This window comes from Entelurus aequoreus, linkage group LG09, assembly GCF_033978785.1.
Source record: "Entelurus aequoreus isolate RoL-2023_Sb linkage group LG09, RoL_Eaeq_v1.1, whole genome shotgun sequence".
In the NCBI taxonomy this organism is placed as follows: Eukaryota; Metazoa; Chordata; class Actinopteri; order Syngnathiformes; family Syngnathidae; genus Entelurus; species Entelurus aequoreus.
Genome location: NC_084739.1, coordinates 22,855,359 through 22,870,540, shown reverse-complemented (window position 1 = coordinate 22,870,540; position 15,182 = coordinate 22,855,359). Strand labels below are relative to the sequence as shown.

Genomic DNA, 15,182 nt, shown 5'->3' with positions numbered 1-15,182 from the left:
TGGTTATGGTTTAAAGTCATATCCAACAATTGCAAGAACGACTTTTTATTGTCAACTAAGTTTCGTTTTTTTATGATTTCTGCTGGTGGTGTGCCTCTGGATTTTTTCAACGCAAAAAATGTGCCTTGTCTCAAAAAAGGTTGAAAAACACTGGTATAGAGGAATATGGCCCACAATAAACACATTGGCAGATCCTTGCATTGACTTTTTAACCTTGCTGGCAGACAAAACACTGTGGTCCAAACTTGTGTTAAGTGTTCCGCAAAGTACTCTTGTGAGTCTTCCCCTTTTTGGCGGTTACAATTTTTGTACGCAATGTGATTAATGTAATAAAGGTAGCTTGTTTACTTTAGACAGTAGTCATTTGTTCAACGTATTTAGTTATAGTTTAGTTGTAGGAAATAATGCATTGTGAATTGTTTTGTTCCAAGCTTTGACTGTTGCGATGAAAAAATATATATTAACTAAACAGGCAATGTTTTAAATATTGTACTGAACTGTTAAAAAAAAAAAAAAAGTATAGCAAGAAGTACACCAGAGTTGTTTTACAAAGTTCGACCCTCAACACCTGGTTTTGTTGCTAAATATTTGTGCTAAATTTAATTGGAGACGACAATCTGTGGAAACCTCACCTTATTATTATTATTTTTATTTTTTTTACTCAGACAGCTGGTCTCACCTCAGTGAACACATGACAAGCCTACCACTTAAGTTGTGTGATTATGATATTTTAAATGAAGGAACATTTTGTGAAAGCCACCAGACAAGATCTACGTATAACCCCTACTCTCAAGGTTGATGTGCAATTTTGGAATGACTTTTAAAATGTGTTACTATTGTTGTCACACAAACATTATGCTTTCTGAATTGTGCCACTCACTCATGATGAATAAATGACAGATGATATTTGCACCTAAATAAATGCATCAGTTTAGGAATATGAGGGTGGGTGGGGTATTTTTCTGGCTGGCTGAAATATTGTGTAAATTATTTTATGACATGTTCTGGTCGAGTCCTCAATTATGAATGATTAGCAGGCTCAATATTACATTTCCTTAACGAATAGAGAAGGTTAAAACACTGTCATGCAGCAATATGAAGCCACCCCTCCCTGAAAATTATCTGTCTAGGGTACACTTATTAATGATGAAAAATTATACCTATTATATGTGATTAATCGCGGTAATTTTGAGTTAACTATGAACAAAAAGCGAATAATCGTGGTTAAATATTTTCATCGTTTGACAGCCCTAATTATATATATATACACACACACAAACACATACTAAAGCAGTCACAGTAACAATCCAAATTCTATTTTATCAATGAACCTTAACTGTAATCTAAACACGGACGTAAAGCACCACTTACCTCTGAACGACGCTCGCAGCAGGCATTTGCTGCAGTGATGTCGTCTCATGGCAAAAATAGTCCCTTCTTGTCGGAAGAACAACTTGCCATGGGTTTGAACAAGGTCTATCCATAATATATATATGTATATATATATATATATATATGTATATATATATATATATATATATATATATATATATATATATATATATATATATATATATATATATATATATATATATATATATATATATATATATATACATACATACAAAACCCAAAATCAGTGAAGTTGGCACATTGTGTAATTAGTAAATAAAAACAGAATACAATGATTTGGAACTCTTTTTCAACTTATACTCAATTGAATAGACTGCAAAGACAAGATATTTAATGTTCGAACAGAGAAACTATTTTTTTTTTTGTCAAATAATCATTAACTTAGAATTTATAGGCAGCAAAACATTGCAAAAAAATTGGCACAAGGGCATTTTTACCACTGTGTTGCATAGCCTTTCCTTTTAACAACACTCAGTAAACGTTTGGGAATTGAGGAGACCAATTTTTTAAGCTCTTCAGGTGGAACTCTTTCCCATTCTTGCTTGATGTACAGCTTAAGTTGTTTAACAGTCCGGGGGCTCAGTTGTGGTATTTTACTCTTGATAATGCGCCACACATTTTCAATGGGAGACAGGTCTGGACTACAGGCAGGCCAGTCTAGTACCAGCACTCTTTTACTACGAAGCCACGCTGTTGTAACACGTGCAGAATGAGGCTTGGCATTGGCTTGCTGAAATAAGCAGGGGCTTCCATGAAAAATGCGTTGCTTGGATGGCAACATATGTTGCTCCAAAACCTGTATGTACCTTTCAGCATTAATGGCGCTTTCACAGATGTGTAAGTTACCCATGTCTTGGACACTAATACACTCCCATACCATCACAGATGCTGGCTTTTCAACTTTGCGCCTATAACAATCCGGATGGTTCTTTTCCACTTTGTTCCGGAGGACACGACGTCCACAGTTTCCAAAAACTATTTGAAATGTGGATTCGTCAGACCACAGAACACTTTTCCACTTTGCATCAGTCCATCTTAGATAAACTCTGTCTTTTTTGTCACTTGTGCCAGCTTTTTTGAAACATGTTGCAGGCATCAAATTCAAAATGAGCTAATATTTACAAAAAATAAAAAAGTTTACCAGTTTGAACATTAAAAAGTATCTTGTCTTTGCAGTCTATTTAATTGACTGTAGGTTGAAAAGGATTTGCAAATCATTGTATTCTGTTTTCATTTACGATTTACACAACATGCCAACTGGTTTTGTATTTTGTATATACATTTATATATATTGTTCTTTAAAATGTATTTTGGCAACAGTGTCACAATGCAAGTAAACATTAAGTATGTACACTTAAAAAGCATAACCAAATTGATTTGTGGTTAAATAAAGTATTGGAGTTCTCCTTACTCGTTTACGGGACTGTAAAACACATTTAACTTCAGATTTCCAATCGTTATATTTACAATGATGATATCTTTAAAACATGTTTTTATTTATTCGTATGTTAAATTATCAAGCTCAATATCATTCGGCACCGATTGGCTGATAAAAAGGACCAAACATAAGTAAATCAATATGTTGTCAGTGTAAAGAATACTATTTTTTCCTCAAACAAGGAGAAATGGCAGCATCTTTGGAAAAATCGTGTTTGATATGTGTGTCCTTCAAGCACACAATAACATTGCTACCATTTTCTGATTGAGTGAAGCGACACAACAGATAAATGAAATGAGGTTAGCATCATTTGGCTGCTATATGCCGCATTGTTACCGTCACGCAAGCTTCCCAGCATGCTCTGCGTACCGCTAGACCTTCAAACTAGGACACACACTGTACATAACAAAGCTCTGTATTCGTAGTATTGCTTTCATTTCATGAGCCTCTATATGTATTCATGTCATGACCAAAACATTTCACACTTCTTCTATCCAGCTGTGATCCCATCCACAAAGCTATCGCCATCCGTTTGTACCTCCTGTATTGGCATCGAGGTCACATTAACATCTTCCTGCAAAAAAAACGGACCTTGAAACTGCCAATATCCCCTCTAATATAGTTTGGTGCAGACTCTAAATCAAAAAGAAACTGTTTTTGCATTCACTGGCTGCATAATCAAATATCCCAGAGGACGTGCAGGGTCAACGCAAACCCAAGCGCGGCGTATAGAAAATAAAAGTTATGGAAATGTGACCAAGTTCTGAAGGCAGCAGTAATGTCCAAATGAAATTCAGTGCAGAGTGGCCTCCACTGACTTCGCTCAAATTCTCATGGGCGGAAAAAAGAATCTCTCCTGAGTCCTTACCACACGCAGGTCTAATCCACAAATGATCCCCTCCTTGTATGGCACTAATTAGTTTGTGGGTCCCTCTTCTTGTTTGGGACACAGCAGCAGAAAGATATTTGAACTCCCCCGTGTCCTTCATAAAAGACATTCTCATTTCTTTGTCATCTTGCTTGTTTGTTAATCCACACATTTCATTTTAGAGGTTATAATGAGGTAAATAATACATGTTAAAGTTGAAGTACCACTGTTAGTCACACACACATTAGGTGTGGTGAAATTACCCTCTGCATTTGACCCATCCCCTTGTTCCACCCCAGGGAGGTGAGGGGAGCAGTGAGCAGCGGCGGTGGCTGCGCATGGCAATCATTTTGATGATTTAACCCTAATTTCCAACCCTTGAAGCTGAGTGCCAAGTAGGGAGGTAATGGTAATGGTATGACTCAGACGGGGTTTGAACTCACGACCTACCGATCTCAGGGCGGACGCTCTAACCACAAGGCCACTGAGCAGGTGTATATTATCACAAGTGTGGACTTTGTTTTCTTATGTCCCTGTATTTTGTTTTATTCCCTGTCCAGGCCTCTTTGTTCCCATTATTCTCCAGTCTTGACGCTGACTTCCTCCCCTGCCTGTGGTTGGCAATCAAAACACACATGTTCCTGGTTGCCGATCCGGATTCTTAATATGCAAGCCCTGTCCTCTGAATCATTGCTCGTGTTTTGTGTGCGACTCTGCTTTGCCTCTTTGTTTGTGGCTATGCTACTCAGTAGTGTGAGCTTTCTGTGCACTCCCTAACTGCGCTAGTTTTTGTTTTATGTGCACTCCCTAGCTGCACTAGTTTTAGTTGTGTTGAATAAATTGCAATGTCACCTTCAGTAAAGGACAGGTGACCATCCCAGTAAACACACAGCAAGACATAACAAGTTGTGGCAACAATTTACAGATTACCTGCTACATTTTTCCTCCTGTCCATAACACTCTCAGAGTCGGAGCAGGTAAGTTAAAGAATGGCCAAGTAACGCAACGTTCTGTTGCATTTTCAAAATGAAAGTAACATCAAATATTTGTTTTCTGAAGGATATATTTTTGGGTGGGACAAATGCATCCGTCACCAATGTTATCCACACCTGCCACCATCAAATAACAGCAGTGCGGTCTCGAACGCATGCCGAAACTCCATGGAAGTGAAGCGAGTGAAACGAAGTGAAACAAAGGGATCTGCTGCAGCAACCCCTGAAAAAGTTTGTTGATGTTAACTTTATCAATAATACAAATTTTAATGTGTCAGTTTGGCATGGTGATGGAGTTTTGTGCTCATACCCAAAGGCCTCTGCGCTTCGCGGTGCTGTAAAAGTGCTTGATTTGATATGCAGCGGAGTCTGCTTTTTAAATGTTAATATTCCTGACAATCACCCTCATTTAATCGTGGCAGCCAAAATCCTGATCGTGATTAAAATTCAAATAATTGTGCAGCCCTAATTGTCAGTGTAACAATACCAACACATGTGAAGTAGTTCCTCATTACCTTTACATTGCATGATGACTGTATTTTCTGATTTTAATTTGAATAATTTTTCCTACTTTTCATTTTTTGTAAAGCACTTTGAATTGCCTCGTGTGCGAATAGTGCTCTATAAATAAAATTGCCTTGCTTTGCCATACAATTGTTTGTTGAAAACAAAATCAATAGGTCCGTGTACCTTCCGTTCGTTCTATTTCCAATTCTGAAACGCAAATCAAAAAACAAAATTAGGGCCGTTTTTCGATTTTTATTATATATGGCAAATTTGAAAACAAACAAAAAAGGGTTGATTTTCATTAAAATATTGTCATAAAATTGGAATCTGTGCTGTTTTCCTTTTCTTTTCTTTCTTTCTTTTAGTTTATTTCAAACATGAACACATTTACATCATAATACATCACACAATTTCATATCATTTCATTTACATCATGCCCGAAAAGGAGTAGGAAGAAGCAAAGCTTATTTAATCTTACCCCTTTCCCACTTCAAAGCATTTACAATTATATAAAATCATTTACTGACCTTTTTATATAATAAAATAACATCTATGAATTAGTATATCCAACAGTTTGTAATATGTAATTAATTAATTCAGTCATTATTAACATACTGAGATGAAGAATATTTTCAATAAGGTTGGAAGTTTTTCTCATAATTCTTCTTCTTTGTACTTTGTAAGCACTATTAATTTAAACAACCTCTTAAACTGGATCATGTCAGTACAATTTTTAACTTCTTTACTTAATCCATTCCATAATTTAATTCCACATACTGTTATGCTAAAAGTTTTAAGTGTTGTACGTGCATATAAATGTTTTAAATTATTTTTTCCTCTAAGGTTATATTTCTCCTCTTTAGTTGAGAAGAAATGTTGTACATTCTTTGGTAGCAGGTTATAGATTGCTTTGTACATCATTTTAGCTGTTTGCAATTTTACCAAATCACCAAACTTTAATATTTTTGACTTAATAAATAAAGGGTTTGTATGTTCTCTATATCCAACATTATGTATTATTCTAACTGATCTTTTTTGTAACATGGTTAACGAATGTAGCGCACATTTGTAGTTATTTCCCCATATTTCTGCACAATAACTCAGATATGGTAACACTAGTGAGCAGTAGAGAATATGAAGTGATTTTTGGCCCAGGACGTGTTTTGTTTTATTCATTATTGAAATGTTTTTTGCTACCTTATGTTGTATATTTTGTATATGAGATTTCCAGTTCATTTTATCATCTATTAATACTCCCAAAAATCTGGTTTCTTTTACCCTTTCGATGTCTACTCCGTCTATTTGTATTTGCATATGATGCTCTTTCCTACTATTACCAAATAGCATTATTTTAGTTTTACTGAGATTCAAAGATAGTCTGTTTTTGTCAAACCATATTTTTAATTTGTTCATTTCTTCTGTTATTATTTGTATTATCTTCTGTGTGTTCTCTCCTGAACAGAAAGCAGTTGTATCATCTGCAAATAAAACTAACTTTAAGTCCTTTGTAACTTTACAAATGTCGTTTATATAAAGATTAAACAATTTTGGTCCCAGTATTGATCCCTGCGGCACACCACAGGATATATCTAGCCGTGTTGACATATTTTCACCCATCTTCACATATTGCTTCCTGTTGGTTAAATAGCTTCTTACTCAGTTCAATACCAAACCTCCGATGCCATATCGTTCTAATTTTTGTATTAAAATATCATGACTAATTGTATCAAATGCTTTTGTTAAGTCCATGAATACTGCTGCCGCACATTCTTTATCATCTATTGCATTGGTAATTTCCTCTGTTATTTTAATTAATGGTATTGATGTTGAGATATTTGCTCGAAATCCATATTGGTTCTCCACGAGCGTCCCACTTTTGTTAATAAATAAATCTAATCGACTATTGAATAATTTTTCCATGATTTTGGAGAATTGTGGAAGTAATGAAACTGATCTGTAGTTAGTAAACTGGTGTACGTCTCCATTCTTATAGATTGGTACGACTTTTGCAATTTTCATTTTGTCTGGGAATTTTCCGGTTAAAAATGATACATTGGTGATATATGTCAGAGGTTCTGAAATGTCTTCTATAACCTTTTTTATCGTTACCATTTCTATTCCATGACAGTCAGTTGAAGTCTTGTATTTACAATTTTTTACAATTTTGATAATTTCTTCTTTTGTTACACTTTTAAGAAACATGGAATTGGGATTTCTGTCTATGAGCTCACTCAAGTCCTCAACTGACCCGTCATCTACATTTGGAATTCTTTGATCCAGATTTGTTCCGATATTAACAAAATAATCATTGAAACGTTCAGCTATTTGGTTCATATTGTCATTTTTTGTATGTCCATCTAGAAAGTACTGGGGGTAATCTTTCTTAGCACCATTTTTAATGATGCTATTTAGGATGCCCCATGTTGCTCTCATGTTGTTTTTGTTCTTGTTTAATAATTGACTGTAGTATTCCTTCTTACATGTTCGTAGTATACCAATTAGCTTGTTTTTATATTTCTTATACTTATTTTCTGCCTCTATAGATCTTTGTGTTATAAATATTCGATACAATGTGTTTTTTTTTGTGACAAGCATTTTTCAGTCCTTTTGTCATCCACGGTTGGTTGTTTTTCTTTTGCTTCTTACTACGTTCTTTCCATGGGCAATGTTTATCATAGAGTGTTAGAAAGGTGTTGACAAAATTCCCATATGCATCATCTACATCATCTTCATTATATACATTGTCCCAAATTTGTTTCCTCAGATCCTTCTTGAAGAAAATCATTCCTTCCCCTGTACATAGTCTTTGAAATGTCTTTTTGTCAATGTTCTTCTTCCTGTAGTTCCCATCATAAATAGTAAAGACTGGCAGATGGTCGCTGATGTCGGTTGTTAACAGTCCACTTGTTATATTATTATCAAAGACATTAGTGAATATATTGTCAATAAGTGTAGCACTGTGACTTGCAATTCTGGTTGGCCTTGTGATTTGAGGATACAAACTCATACTATATATTGTATCTGTGAAATCATTAATGGACTTTTGCTTGTTGGGGTTCAAGAGATCAATGTTGAAGTCTCCACATAAAAAGAGTACTTTTTGACAGATTCCATTGAAAGTTCCCTTAATCCAGTCTTCAAAACCTTCAATACTTGAGTTGGGTGCCCTATATATACAACTGATCAATACATTTCTATTTCTTTCATGACATATCTCAATGGTTATACACTCTAAAACATTGTCAATAGCCAGTGACATGTCTTTTACCACCTTGTAATGGAAGTCCTTAATCACATATACAGCAACTCCGCCTCCATTCTTATTTACTCTATTAATATAATTGAGTTCATATCCTTCTAGTCCAAAGTCCATTCCTTTTTTTGGATCCATCCATGTCTCTGATACAGCGATAATTTTGAAAGGTTCTTTAAAGTGTTCCAAAAATAATTTCATATTGTTAAAATTGGCATACAAGCTTCTGCAGTTAATATGAATAATTGAGAGTTTGTTATTGGAATTAATGTTGGTGTTGTACTGTACTTCTGTATAATATAAACAATTATTGTCCATGTGAGAAAAAAAATGTATGTCTGGATCTATAGCACTGTCCAATTCCGTCCTGTTATAGTCGGTGCTGGAAAAGGTTATAAATTCTCTGTTTGATTGATTATTGTTTGTTTGTGTCATGGTTGTGTTTAATTTTGTTATCGTTATTGATATTTATCCAGCTCTGCTATTTTCCTTATGACTATCACTCTTGCTTCCTCTGGTGTTCCATTTAGTTTAATAAATATTTTACAGTTTGCTGTCCATGTTTGTTGTATTTTTCCTTGTTTTCTTAAGCTACGTGCTTTTCTGGCTATGTCTGCGTTGTTAAATGTTCATTTATGTACACGTCTGTTCCTTTCAGCTTCCTCCCTTGTTTTAGTAATGCGGTTTTATGTTTCCTATTGACAAATCTCATTATTATTACTGGTGCCGAATTATCTTTCTTCTTATGGAGTGGGTGGCAAGCTTCCACATTTGCCAGGTCCATGAATATGCCTTTTGACTCCATGAATGTTGCCACTTGCCTCTCTGTGGAGATGTCCAAATTCCCGGGCTCTTCTCCACCATTGGCGGTCACCGCCCGAGCATATGAATGGGGCTTTATATTAAGCCCGGTCAAAATAACGTAATTTATTCTTGTGTATTGTTCCAGTTCATCCACTCGGTCTGTTAACTGTTCTATTTGTAAAGTTTTTGCATCATTCTCGACTCGTAGAATTGTTACCTCCTCCACCAGCTGCATAATTGTCTGTTGGTACTGCTTAATGGCTGATACCTCTGCTGTTAAAAATTCAAGTGATCGCCTTATCTCCTCACCTTCATCAGGAGAGAGCACCTTCTTTGGCCCCATGTTGATTTTGGCTGTCGCGGGTGTTTACCGCCTTCAGCCAAGGCTGTCCCCGGTCCCGTCGTCGCGAGGTGGTCCCGCTTCTGCTAGCTGCTGCAAGCCGCTAGCCGGGCCTCTCCTTTGCCGCTCTGCTGCTGTCACACGCCGCCGCGCGAAAGCTGTCGCTCTCGCCGCCGTGAGGTGGTGGTCCCACTGCTGCTGGCTGCTAGCCGGGCCTCTCCCTCGCCGCCCCGCTGCCGTCACTCGCCGCCGCCGTCACCTGCCGGTCCCGTCGTCGCGAGGTGGTCCTGCTTCTGCTAGCCGGGCCTCTCCCTCGCCGCTCTGCTGCTATCACACGCCGCCGCAAGAAAGCTGTCGATCTCGCCGCCGTGAGGTGGTGGGGTGGTGGTCCCACTGCTGCTGGCTGCTAGCCGGGCCTCTACCTCGCCGCTGCCGTCACTCGCCGCCGCCGTCACCTACCGGTCCCGTCGTCGCGAGGTGGTCTTGCTTCTGCTAGCTGCTGCTAGCTGCTAGCCAGGCCTCTCCCTCGCCACCGACGTCTTCCGCAGGAAGCCTGCACGTACCCAGAGCCCAGTTGCGTCTTCTGAGTCCACACTGGAGCTGTCTTCCTTCCTCTTAGCATGTCAAAGGGGCGTTCCTTTTAAGGATTTTAATTTTTCCAGATAAACACAAAAATCGAAAATATGTTCATACAAAATTCAAAAAATGCGTGGTTATATGTGTGATGACAAATTGAACCGGACGCTTTTCCTTTGCGTTTAGCACGTTTTTAGCAGAACGGTAACATATTTGTTGTCTAAAAAAAAGTCTCATTAAATAGTTGTCCAACTTTTGTTTCAGAAATGAAAATAGAAAAAATGGCCCAAGTTTTGTTTTTTGATTTGCATTCAAGAATTGGAAATAGAATGAACGGAAGGTACACGGACCTCAATAGTACACGATGACTAAAAAAATAAATAATCAAAAACCACTATCAACTACTCTTTTAAATCCTCTGGTGTTTGCCCTTGTCCAGTGACTTATTTTTTGAGTTTGTACAAAAAAAAAAGAAAAAAAAAATGGGGGAAAATAAAAATGTTGATCTAATCACTCTAGATTTGATCATATATGGATACTACCCTTGGTATCAACACTTCTGATATATGTATTGGTCTGTCTTGCCCTTGACAGCAACAGAGCAACCCAATAGTCATATTATCTTCTCCACTCTTTTTAATCTACTTAATATCCTCTTAATAGCTGCTCACTTTCTGCTGTAACGTGCTTTCGTCTACACTTCTTAAACTTTACTAACCACCTAGTTGATGTGTTGTTTCAAGCTTGTTTAGCAGCTAGCTTAGCGATTAGATTGTCTGCTCCAACTTGCTCTTCCTTTTGTGATGGTTCAAAGACCTGCCGCCACACATTCTGCTGTGAGCTCCTCTGAGGGCACCGCTGGACACAACACACCTGACGCTGATGAGGACTCCACTCCCTTCATAAGCCAGCGTGTCCTGTGTTCCAGTGCCAGAACATAGCTACTTGTACCAGTACAGTATGCCTCAGTCTCTAGCTTTCCTCGCCCTATGTGCTTCCTTGCTCTCTGTGTTTACCCTCCTATGTGCTCATCGTGTCTTGTCCTGTGTCGTCATCCTGCAGCTCGGCGTCATTCCTTGGTTTCGAGAAGTGTGTCTCGTCTCCCCGGATTCCTTCTGGACTGCCTGCTGCCTCCCCGGATCTCGACCTCTCGCCTGCCCCCGGACTACGAAGCCTCGCTCAAGCCCCTGATCACTTGCCTGTCCCCGGACCTCCGAGCCTGCTTGCCCTTTCTGGACTTCCGGATCCTTCCCTAACACTCAACATATAATCGCTTCACATAGTCACACACCACACGTATTTGGATTAATTACACACATCATTCTATTGTATTAATACAGGGGTGCCCATTACGTCGATCGCGAGCTACCGGTCGATCGCAGAGGGTGTGTCAGTCGATCGCCAACCAGACATTAAAAAAAGTAGTCCTAAAAATGAGCGATCATAAATCTTCACTATGACGTCACTTTTGTCACTTGATTGACATTCCTAGCACCCGAGGGTCTTCTGAGAAGACGCTGGCTGCTGCCAGCTCATTATTAAGAAAAAATTACCGACAGGAAGGCAAGAATCACTTTTTATTTCAACAGACTATGGCGCTGTACCTGTCGTCAAAACTCCAAAGACCGACTGCACAGTTGCACAATAAAAGCGCTGCTTCATCCTGCCTGCGCTAGCAAAATAAGAGTCTCAGAAAGCTGGCGTGCACAAGCTAGCAAGCTACGGAGTTTGACGGCAATGTAAATCTTGTAAAGTGTATACAAAGGAGTACGGAAGCTGGACAAATAAGATGCCAAAAACCAACCACTTTCATGTGGTATTGGACAGAAAGGAGGACTTTTTTTCTCCTCCATTTGAAAATGCGGACGTTATCAGCACCACTGTCTGATTCCTATCAATGCGAGTCATCAGAATCAGGTAATACACCAACTTATATTCTTGTCTTCATGAAAGAAAGGAATCTATATGTGTTGAACATGCTTGTATTATCTTTAAACACCTTTAACTTGTTAACAATATTAACTATATGTGTTAAACATGCTTGTATTATCTTTAAACACCTTTAACTTGTTAACAATATTAACTATATGTGTTAAACATGCTTGTATTATCTTTAAACACCTTTAACTTGTAAACAATATTAACTATATGTGTTAAACATGCTTGTATTATCTTTAAACACCTTTGACTTGTAAACAATATTAACTATATGTGTTAAACATGCTTGCATTATCTTTAAACACCTTTAACTTGTTAACAATATTAACTATATGTGTTAAACATGCTTGCATTATCTTTAAACACCTTTAACTTGTTAATAATATTAACTATATGTGTTAAACATGCTTGCATTATCATTAAACACCTTTAACTTGTTAACAAAAACATATATTTCATAAATAAGTAAATATAAATTATATATATGAATGAGGTAGATCCCCACGACTTGATCAATTGAAAAGTAGTTTGCCTGCAGAAAAACTGTGGGCACCCCTGTATTAATAAATACGCTGCAAACTAAGCAACTTCCCTGTCTCAGGGCCGTTTCCTTCTCCGCTGTACCGTCACACCTTTGTGTGAAACATATTTAGCCTTGTCCTCCAGGGATAATAACACTTAAGAAATACAGTTTAATTGCCACAATGGAGGATATTGACTTAAGGGAGCAGCTCCACACGAGCTAAAGCTAGCTACTGGACCCCTCAGTGGCAGATAATGTTTCCAGTCGGCAGACTACGGTAAGTATCGAAAATAGGAATCATCGTTAAAAATGTGGACAGTTCTGGGAAAACCGGAATGTAAGACCCGGTTCTCAGCAATACCATAAGTCCAACTCTAGTGGTAATTTGTTGTCACTTTTAAAATAAGTGTTCCTTTCCCCTCTGCTCGCTGATCTTGATTTAGATTTTTCAGCAGTTTCCCAGATGGATCGACGAAACGAAGGGTTGTGTCATGCTAGCAGATGTCGCCCAACGATGAATGCTGACTGGTAAACACAATAACTCCGACAAGGCCATCCAAATCTGATTAACAAGTGAAAATAGTAGAACGTCCTTGATTAAGCACTGCATGTTTATTTAGTGTTACCAGGGGTGTTGGAGATGAGCAGTAGCTGTAAATAACCATCAGCTGCTGTCTGAACAATGCCACATCATAAAGAGCGCATAATGTACATTAACTTGAACATCGGGCAATTATAGCGCCGAAAGGCAGTAATGTATTTTATGGCTGTTTATTCCTCACAGCTGCTCATTGTTGTTGCTGGACTGAAATGGCCGCCGCGTAACAACAACAGCTCTTCTGAGAGGAGCAGGGAAGTGTAAAAATAGACCGTTCTTTCGGGATTGTTTTTATGAGAGCATCATCATTATTCACAATTCTTTAAAGGGCTTTAAGGATGCCAGTTCCCAAAGGATATTCTAATGGAGATATTTTGTCTTAATCAAAAAGGCTCACAGTTAAAATGCATGACAGAAGAAAAATGAATAATTAACACTTAAATGCACTTGTGTTATGACCTCATAATCTGCTCCTCTGCAGGCATTTCCCCACTTTTTAGAGAGGCAATTTTCTTCTTTGCCGCTGCTGCCACACACTTGTCTCACACCAGACCTACTTTCAACTGTTTGCAAAGTTCATCCTCAATACCCCCTCTCTTCTTTTATTCACAGAGCAAAAACAAAAGGATCGGCTGTCAACTGAACAAACGAGCCTGACAGAAATATGCTTCTTGTTTTATTTGAAAATGAAAGTTGATAAGTTGAGCTAAAAAGATCAAGCTGGGGAGAATAAAATTACTTTCTTAAAGCAACAACACAATGCATGTTGACACAAACACCTCCTATAGTATACATTAATCAAAATTATAAACATAATACTTGTGTTACTGCTCTCATTGTTCATGACCTGAACACAAACTCCAAAAACATGTTCTTTGTACACAAAAGGCCTATTTCTCTCAAATATTAATGACATATCTGTCTAAATCTGTGTCAGTAAACACTTCTTTTTTGCCTTTATTAATCATCTACTGAACAGGTGTGGCATATTAAGTTGCTGATTAAGCAATACTGTATGATTATTGCACAGGTGCACTAAAAAATGTGCAGTTTTATCAGTCCCCTTAATACCATTGATGTTGCAAGTGTTGTTAGAAAGCGTGGAATAATCACGCTGACCGAGTTATTTGCACTACACAGGGCCGCCCCTTCTTATGCGCAGCTCACACACACAGCGTATGGCCCCGCGATCCATTGTGGAGCCCCGTTCTGCGTGAAGAAAATAAGAAAATATCAATAAATGAATGACAGTGCGGTTCATATAAAAGTTTACAGCAAACATATTCCTAGCCCCTTCCTGCTCCGTCACTGATAAGAATATAAGGGCAAATTTCTCAAGTATGTTATTTCTTCCCCTGTGGCACACATCGTTAGTGCTGGGCTTGTTAACAGTCGTACCGGATTCGAATCCCGGCCGGAGATGTATCAGGATGATATGCAAAAACATGTTTTGATTATGTTCATTTTATTTGTATTACTATTTTACAAAGTTCTTCTTTTGTATTATTTAACAATTTTTTTCAAATATATTCATTTTAGTAGTGCATCAAATTAAATTCAAGTTTGATTAAAAGAGTTTAAAATATGTTTTACATAAATAAAGTGTGAATTTTTTTGCGATGGTTAGGGGGGACCTCCAAATATTTTTCTGCTTAGGGCACCATTAGGGATAGGAATCAAAAAACAGTTCTTGTTCAGAATGAGTTCTTGGTGTATAAATTCCTTGGAATTGCTCGCCATTTTTCCAAATGGTTCCATTAACGATTCTTCCGGGTCAGGAATCAATCAATCAATCAAAGTTTATTTATATAGCCCTTAATTTCAAGTGTCTCAAAGGGCTGCACAAACCCCAACAACATTCTCGTCTCAGATCCCAAATCAGGGCAAGAAAAAACTCAACCCAATGGGAACAACGAGAAACCTTGAAAGGGA

The 15,182-nt window shown here is 37.8% G+C and overlaps 1 long non-coding RNA gene across 1 annotated transcript; it reads left to right on the top strand.

Annotated features, from left to right (window-relative positions):
- Nucleotides 1-4,817: 4,817 nt before the first annotated feature.
- On the top strand, nt 4,818-11,396 carry LOC133656813 (uncharacterized). The gene is made up of 3 exons (XR_009827159.1): nt 4,818-4,942; nt 11,006-11,149; nt 11,254-11,396. It is a non-coding gene; the product is annotated as an uncharacterized LOC133656813 (long non-coding RNA).
- The last annotated feature ends 3,786 nt before the right edge of the window (nt 11,397-15,182 follow it).